Genomic DNA, 9,013 nt, shown 5'->3' with positions numbered 1-9,013 from the left:
ATGTTGGCAGCAGCCACTCAATGTTAATGATGGCTGTTTAACAGTCTGATGGCCTTGAGATAGAAGCTGTTTTTCAGTCTCTCGGTCCCAGCTTTGATGCACCTGTACTGACCTCGCCTTCTGGATGATAGCGGGGTGAACAGGCAGTGGCTCGGGTGGTTGTTGTCCTTGATGATCTTTTTGGCCTTCCTGTGACATCGGGTGGTGTAAGTGTCCTGGAGGGCAGATAGTTTGCCCCCGGTGATGCGTTGTGCAGACCTCACTACCCTTTAGAGAGCCTTACGGTTGTGGGCGGAGCAGTTGCCGTACCAGTTGGTGATACAGCCCGACAGGATGCTCTCGATTGTGCATCTGTAAAAGTTTGAGTGTTTTTAGTGTTTCTTCAGCCTCCTGAGGTTGAAGATGCGTTATTGCGCATTCTTCATCACGCTGTCTGTGTGGGTGGTCCATTTCAGTTTGTCCATGATGTGTACGCCAAGGAACTTCTAACTTTCCACCTTCTCCACTACTGTCCCATCGATGTGGATAGGGGGATGTTCCCTCAGCTGTTTCCTGATGTTCACGATCATCTCCTTTGTTTTGTTGACAGTGAGTGTGAAGTTATTTTCCTGACAACACACTCCAAGGACCCTCACCTCCTTCCTGTAGGCCGTCTCGTCGTTGTTGGTAATATCTGATACTCTGTGGACCCCACCTCCTCCTGTAGTCTGTCAACATCTGTTCCTCTCAGACCAATTTCATTCTCATACTGGGCAATGAATAGATGTGCAAAGGTTTTAAGATGTGATTCATTTGAACAAGTATACTTGATGCATGTGTAAATGAACAGCTTTCTTGATGAATAAGTAAATTATTCATGTGCAAAGCTTCAACTAGAGACAAATGAAACCCACATGATAATTGCAACAATTCAATAATATCTTAAATTGATTTTTTTTGCAGCTACAAGTGGTTCCTGCCAGTTAGGCCTGGTTAGGCCCAACATAATCTCGAAAACCCAGAACAAAATCTTGCATGAACATAACTCTCATAACCCCTGTCTCCCAAAAGAGGTAACATGTTTGTTACGGATCTTAGGACAGAATAGGCCCACCCAGATCAGTCTTATCTACACCTGCAATTGGAGCATATTACAAACCTATGACAGCTACAGGTATGACAGTGCTTATGAAAATTATGCACTATCACAGAAGGGTTATAGATGGGAGCTATTGTTTCACCATAAAAGTAGAGGAGAGACACAAAATACAGTGTCACACTCACTACCTTGGCATTGCCTGAGTCATTATCTACAGCCAACAGCTCCTGTGTATATTTCTAAAAACATTTTTGAGAGCATGTGAAAATAGTTGGCCCCAAAAGCAAATCTCATTTCCATATATCCTGTTTCACTTCTCTCTCTGTGTCATCATTGTGGGTAGGTGGCAGGGAAGTAAGGCGTAGGAGAAACCAACTTGGTATAACTGGAGTAGTTTAAAAAAGAAATAAAAAACCAAAACCAACATACAAAAATAAAACAACATGGGTAAAAATGACACGTCGCACACCAATACAAAATACACGAGCACATAACAAACAAACAATCTCTGACAAGGACTCCAGGGGAAACAGAGGGTTAAATACACAACATGTAATGAATGGGATTGGAACCAGGTGTGTATGAAGACAAGACAAAACCAATGGAAAAGAAAAAATGGACCATTGATGGCTAGAAGACCGGTGACATCGAACGCCGAGCACCACCCGAACAAGGAGGGGCATCGACTTCGGTAGAAGTCGTGACACTCTGCATTATGCATAATAACAGGTGGCAGGTTTGGGAACTTCAGAGAACTCTTAACCATGATCCAATTAATGTGCTGCTGGTTCCATATGTGTGAGTTATGTATTATTCATAATATAATTATTGTACTGTATAATACAAAGTAAAATAGTTTACTTTCATAACAATATCCCTAGTTGTACTTTTGGTTGGAATAACAATGAACTACATTTCTTGTAGTCTCTCTTGACCTACAATTACATTTCTCCCCTTCTCTTGCTATTTTTGTCATTCAACATTAGGGATGCACTTTTCTGATTTGCATGGTTATCAATGGCTGGGAAATAAATGTTGAGCTCTTAAGAAGGGAATAATCTTGCATTTTGAATTAGTTTTAGAACGGACACAAAACTTAGTTTTTTTACTGTGTCTGGGCTAGGGGGCAGTATTTTCACGGCCGGATGAAAAACGTACCCAATTTGAACAGGTTACTACTCTGGCCCAGAAACTAGAATATGCATATTATTAGTAGATTTGGATAGAAAACACTCTGAAATTTCTAAAACTGTTTGAATTGTGTCTGTAAGTATAACAGAACTCATATGGCAGGCAAAAACCTGAGAAAAATATAAGCAGGAAATGAAAATCTTGTGCCTGTACTTTTTTCAAGTCATTGCCAATGGAACACACAGTGACTAAGGACTCATTTTGCACTTCCTAAGGCTTCCACTAGATGTCAACAGTCTTTAGAAAGTTGTTTGAGGCGTCTATGATGAACAGAGACCTAATGAGAATGCTGGGAAGTTGGTCACCCAGGGAATGACATCACTTCCTTGGCGCGCATTCACGAGCGAGGTAGCTCTGTTCCAAAACGTTTTTCAAGACACAGGAACTGTCCGGTTGAAATATTAGTGAATCTTCACGTTCTAAAGGCCCTAAAGATTGATGCTATACAACGTTTAACATGTTTGAACGAACGTAAATAGATTTTTTTTTCACTTTTCGTCGTCACATTTTCCGCGCACTTCCTACATTCGGAGTAGCTGAACTGAACGCGCGAACAACAAGGAGTTATTTGGACATAAATTATGAACTTTATCGAACAAAACAACATTTGTTGTGGACCTGATATTCCTGGAAGTGCCTTCTGATGAAGATTATTAAAGGTAAGTAAATATTTCTAATGCTATTTATGCATTTAGATGACTCCAAAATGGCGGCTATCTGTATTGCGTAGTGTATTTTTCTGAGCACAGTACTCAGATTATTGAAAAGTGTGCTTTCCCAGTAAAGTTATTTTGAAATCTGTAAATGCGGTTGCATTCAGGAGATGTTAATCTATAATTCTTTGAATAACAGTTTAATATTTTTTCAACGTTTATCACGAGTATTTTTGTAAATTGTAGTACTGATTCACCGGAGGTTTGGGGGAAATACATTTTCTGAACGTCACGCGCTGATGTAAAATGCTGTTTTTGGATATAAATATGAACTTGATAGAACAATAAATGCATGTATTGTCTAGCATAATGTCCTAGGAGTGTCATCTGATGATTGTCAAAGGTTAGTGCATAATTTTAGCTGGTTTTCTGCTTTTGGTGATGCCTGTCCTTGCATTGAAAATGGCTGTGTGTAATTTTTTGTCTATGTACTCTCCAAACATAATCTAACTTTATGCTTTCCCCGAAAAGCCTTTTTGAAATCGGACAACGTGGTTGGATTAAGGAGATGTTTATCTTTCAAATGGTGTAATATAGTTGATTGTTTGAGAAATTGAAATGATTAGATTTTTGCTATCTTTTCAAGCAATCCCGTTACCGGGATGAGAATGGGAATGGGGTCCCGTAGAGGTTTTCATTCCTATCTTTCATCAACTATCTCTCTCTTTCCTTCCTCATCCTTCAAGGGGACAAGGAGAATCAGACAAACACTTGGATTACCCAGGAGAAGAAGCACCAGATCTCAGTAAGCCTGAAGTTTGTGACCCTGACTGAAGTGGTTGAGCTGAGCTGCGAGTCCTAATGTAATGCATAGAGTCCTAATGTAATGCATAGATTCCTGATTTAGGTCATTCATCCATTTGGTCAAAAATACATTTTACTCTGTTACAGACATGCTGACTAAGTACATCATCGGATGTATGGCCCTGATAGGATTTGCAGTATTCATATTCTGCATCACCTGTCTCCTCTCACTGAAAGCAAAGAGTATGTGAACCTGGTATCTAACAGCCTTTTAAACGTATTAGCAAAACCGATCAGACAGAATCACTCATTTATTCCATTGTTTTACTATCATAGGGAATGGACACCTCGTCATAACAAGGTGAATAGTGTTGGTTGTGTGTTGAACAGCATGATTATGACAGCATACAGAACATACAGTTTAAATGTGAATGCCTGTCTCACCTAACCATGTCTTTCAGATCGCCCAGTGACCAGACATTGCCAGGAGACCCTACCCTAACAAGTATGTATGATGTCACAATGAAGTGTACGTGTGTAGGCCTATTATTATAGAGATATTTACCACAGTCCCGTTTTAACAGCACATTTCTGTGATTCTGTTAACACAGCAAGTGACACAACAAATCCTGTAGAATCTCCACAGGAAAAGAAGGCAATACCATGACATAATTATGTTTTTATGTAACTGCCTCACACTCTTCCTCTACTTTGCCACCATAGTGCTTTTTTGGTTTTCTGTTCATAAACAGTACAGTGGGCTGGCACACAACACATAAGCATGTTATAAATGAAAAACATTGTGGTTTATTGTAAGGATATTATGATTTGATGTTTTCTTTCAAATAGTGATTTGTCCTCATCCCTTTGTTGCAATAACAGGAAGGTGAAGATGATTGGTGCTATGCCACCGTGTCCCATGCTGGTGCTCCTCCATCCTACTCAGTCAAGTTTGAGCAAGGCCATGACTATGCCACAATGGTCATATACTGACCAGCATGTGCTGACCTGAATGGACATGAAAGGACTTCCACATAGATAGATTGTTTGACTTTAACACCTCCATTTCAATTTTCTTTCCAAGAAATCAATTGCATAAATCTATTTGCAATGTAGTTTTGATCATCCAATTTGTCACTTTAAGAGAACAATAAAGTTTTTGTATTCCACCATCTGCTTAATTTCTGTTTGTCTCGTGTGCACCTGTCAGTCCCAGTCGCAGGAAACAGTAACACACTGCTTTTCGCTGACCAGGCACTCATCTTTGCTTACCTGCTGAAAGCTTCTAAATGTAAGCCATTGAATTAAAGTAATAATTTATTCTTAGGCTACTCTCTCGTTTCTCAATTAAATTGAAATCACATGTTAAGTCAGCAGCTTTTATAAATTCCACGAGGGTTAAGTCTACTCCAAATGTGCACAGTCCGTGGATAAATTGGCAAGTATTCTAACCGTTTTCTCACGTTGTTGTGGTTACAAACTACTCTACTACTACCCCGCAATAGCAATACAAGACACGTTTATATCACTAGATGGAAATGTTGAATCCTGTTTTGCAACAATTTTAAGAGCTCCTCGTAGGCAGGGAAAACCCTTTTTGGACATTTCTGTTATTGGAATAGGCTATCATCAAAATAAATGAATCGTACAATACCATTGGAAATTAATGTTGAAAGTTACATTCATGTTCCCAAAATTTTAATGGAAAATGTATTGTCGCTGCTTCCTGTTGACAAGCCATGTTGATAAATAGCCCAATGTCAAAACACAGTTTAGAGATTAGATTAGACATTAGAGATTAGAGAGTTTAATAGTCACATCATGCACAGGGTTGCAGATGTAATTACAGGGCACGAGCTCCAACAATGCAGGACAAAGTGAGATAAAATAATACAAATAGATAATAATACAAATATACATAATAATAAATACGTTTTAACAACTGTGTCATTGATAAATGTCCATTGGGGGTGGGGACAGGGTTAACGTCCGTTAGAGGGGATGGGAAATGTCCACAGGAGGAGCTGCAGGGTGAGTAGGTGACTAGTTGTGACTATTCAGCATAATACATGTGTATTGGGGTGAGGGCATGGTAAAAATGTCCTTTGAGGTGGGGGGTAGAAGCCTGACGGTCTGGGGGTAGAAGCTATTGGCCAGTCTTACAGTTTTTAACATGATGCTCCTATACTGCCTGCATCTGAGTGATAGAACGGGGAGAACATGCCATGGCTCAGGTTGCTGGGGTCCCTGATTATCTTCTTTGCCTTCCAGCTACACTTGGTGTTGTAGGTGTCCAAATCAATAAGCAATATGCAGAAACAGTTCGTTACATATTGAAAACCTAAAATCTACTATCTACACATGTGCAGCAATTGTAATCATATTACTTGTATTTTTTTAAACGAGCAGCTTATAAACTGCACACGCACCAAAACCCTGGTGTTTTGACAAGTGGCAATAAATAACTGATATCGAATAGGTGGGAGGGATAAAGGTTGTAGCGCTCTTGAAACTAACACAACTAAAACAACACATGGAAACTGGAGATATTTTTTACGTCACTGGTTAGAGAACAACCTGCAGAATTCAGAAATCATCTACATTTTAGAGTGAGGCAATTTGATTTGGGGGTCGCCAAAACAGAAAGAGAAACGCTACACTTATTTTCCAATCACTCATATTGATATCACATTGAAATCAATTGCACGAGGGGGAGATAAGGTTGCAAGTCCTGTTAAAACTAACACAGATCAAAAACTACACGGAATCTGGTAATAATGTGTTACCTACAATTTGTAGAAGACAGCTAGCTACATTTTGAAGTGTTGCATTTTGATTCAAGTGGGTCGCCAACGAGGTGAGTGTAATGCAACACTTTTTCATTTCATGCTGAAATCAAAAGAACAGGGTCAAACGTTTGAGCTGTAGCGTTGTTGGTTAGATGAGAAATTATAGAAGGCATACAGTATTGGCCTATCTATATTTTGGAATGTCGGATGTTGATTTTCGTCAAGCGAGCTTTATAGAGACCAAGAGACCAGGGCCTCCCGAGTGGCGCAGCACAATTGGCCAAGAGTTGTCCAGGTTAGGGGAGGGTTTGGCTGACCTGATTTCCTTGTCCATTGCGCTCTAGAGACTCCTTGTGGAGGCCAGGCGCCTGCAAGCTGACTTCAGTCGCCAGCTGGACAGTGTTTCCTCCGACACATTGGTGCGGCTGGCTTCCGGGTTAAGCGAGCAGTGCGGCTTGGCAGGGTCGTGTTTCGAAGGATGCATGGCTCTCGACCTTCGCCTCTCCCGAGTCCGTAACATGGCTGGGGAGAAGTTGGGTGCTTAAACAGAAAAAATCTATAACATCCGACTACTATTTTGATTCAAGTGGGTCTCCAACGCGTTAAGTGTAATGCAACACTTTTTTTTTACCACTGAAATAAATATAACAGGGTGAAACGTTTGGGCTGTGGCATTTTTGGTTGGATGAGAATTTATAGAAGGCTTACAGTTTGGCCTATCTATATTTTGGAATGTCGGATGTTGATTTTCGGAGATCTGGCAACATTAGTCTGCACTATTGAGGTATGAGTACAGGTTCAGCAGTCTTATTGTTGTAGATTAAAATGCATTGTCATTATTGAAATGATTTATATGATAGCATTCACCAACATTTCAGTAGGTGGCAGTATTATTCATATTTTAGTATTCCAGACTTTTTGCAGCTAGAAAATATATTCTCATAGTTGTACTGACATTTTTGACACATGGAAAAAAACTGAATTGGATCCTGCCCAATCAGTTAGAGTGGAATACTGCCTAGCCTACGTAGATGTGCCTAGTATGTCATTTCCCATTTGACATTTGTGCTGAACACAGAATAAACCCCCATTCTATTCCTGGGGCTATTGAACTATATTTTGGAGTGTTTATTTCCTCCAGTTGAATGGGGACCATTACCATAAGTCAAAATAAAGTCCAAAGCTGTCAATCACACCAAAAGAATTTCCCTCCCTGCTTGGTGTCAGTAGTAGTAGGTGGAGTTTGTACCGTGTTGAATGACGCATGAAGAAGCGATTAATGGAAAGACCCCAAATCAATGCAGGTTTAATTGACATACTGTACACACACACACACACACACACACACACACACACACACACACACACACACACACACACACACACACACTCAATAGATAAATTGCTTGGTCACCAGGGAGACATCCCCTATTCATCTATGAGTCCTTAATGGGAAACACTTTTAATTACTCTATTACTTTTTAAAATAAAAATGCTTGTGTTCCCTATGCACAGTATTGATTTAATGCTTCATTTTGCAGGTAGGCTAACTGGAATGAGCAAAGCAATTCAGTTGCATTCTCAAGCCAGGCAGTTGAATGCAGGTGTGCTGGTATATTGGCTCATAGAAACCGTAAATAAATATGACTAATGTGTTTCCAGTCAGGTGGCTGCTGTCTTAAGACTATGCAGAGAGAGTGAGACCCCCACCATGATGTCAGTGTAATTCCTTTGTTTCTATGTCTCTGGCGTTGAGAAGGATCCCACATATAGCGCTGAGATTACATTTAGTGTGACTGGAATATAAATAAATGGAGCGACTAGAATATGCCTTTTACTTCCATTTCCATGTTGCCCTTGCTCTCTTTTCCCTCGATCAATGCTTGTGTGAGGTCCTTATTGGTTCTGGAATGATTCATTATTTGTTCTACAGTGAAAAGGAAAGGGAGAAGTGCATGCAATTTTTATGAAACACACGTTTTTGATGTTTATTCCTTGTCTGTTGCTGACTGTAAAATATAACAGAACCTGATTAGCTAGGGTGAACACAGCCCCATCTTACTGCTTGTGTACTCCTCCATGTCAATAAATCACACAGAGAAATACATTCCAACAATTGTCTATACATCTTTGAAAACCAAAAGATATATAGAATAGCCTTTAGAGCAGAGCAAGAAAAGGCTGTATATTTAAGCAATAATGCCCAAGGGGGTGTGGTATATAGCCAATATGCCACTGCTAAGGGCTGTTCTTAAGCACGACGCATCTCGGAGTGCCTGTACAAAGCCCTTAGCCGTGGTATATTGGCCATATACCACAAACCCCCGAGGTGCCTTATTGCTATTAGAAACTGGTAGTCAACGTAATTAGAGCAGTGAAAATAAATGTTTTGTCATACCCGTGGTATATGACCTGATATGCCACGGCTGTCAGCCAATCAGCATTCAGGGCTCAAACCACCCAGTTTATATATTTGACTGAAGAATAACAACATTTCT

At 40.1% G+C, this 9,013-nt stretch overlaps 1 long non-coding RNA gene across 1 annotated transcript; it reads left to right on the top strand.

Annotated features, from left to right (window-relative positions):
* The first annotated feature begins 4,069 nt into the window (after positions 1-4,069).
* On the top strand, positions 4,070-5,057 carry LOC115159628 (uncharacterized). Its single transcript, XR_003868924.1, has 2 exons — positions 4,070-4,231; positions 4,609-5,057. It is a non-coding gene; the product is annotated as an uncharacterized LOC115159628 (long non-coding RNA).
* Positions 5,058-9,013: the final 3,956 nt, after the last annotated feature.

Source organism: Salmo trutta, chromosome 23 (assembly GCF_901001165.1).
Source record: "Salmo trutta chromosome 23, fSalTru1.1, whole genome shotgun sequence".
In the NCBI taxonomy this organism is placed as follows: domain Eukaryota; kingdom Metazoa; phylum Chordata; class Actinopteri; order Salmoniformes; family Salmonidae; genus Salmo; species Salmo trutta.
Note: the sequence above shows the minus strand (reverse complement) of the source record. Positions and strands in the feature narration are given on the sequence as shown.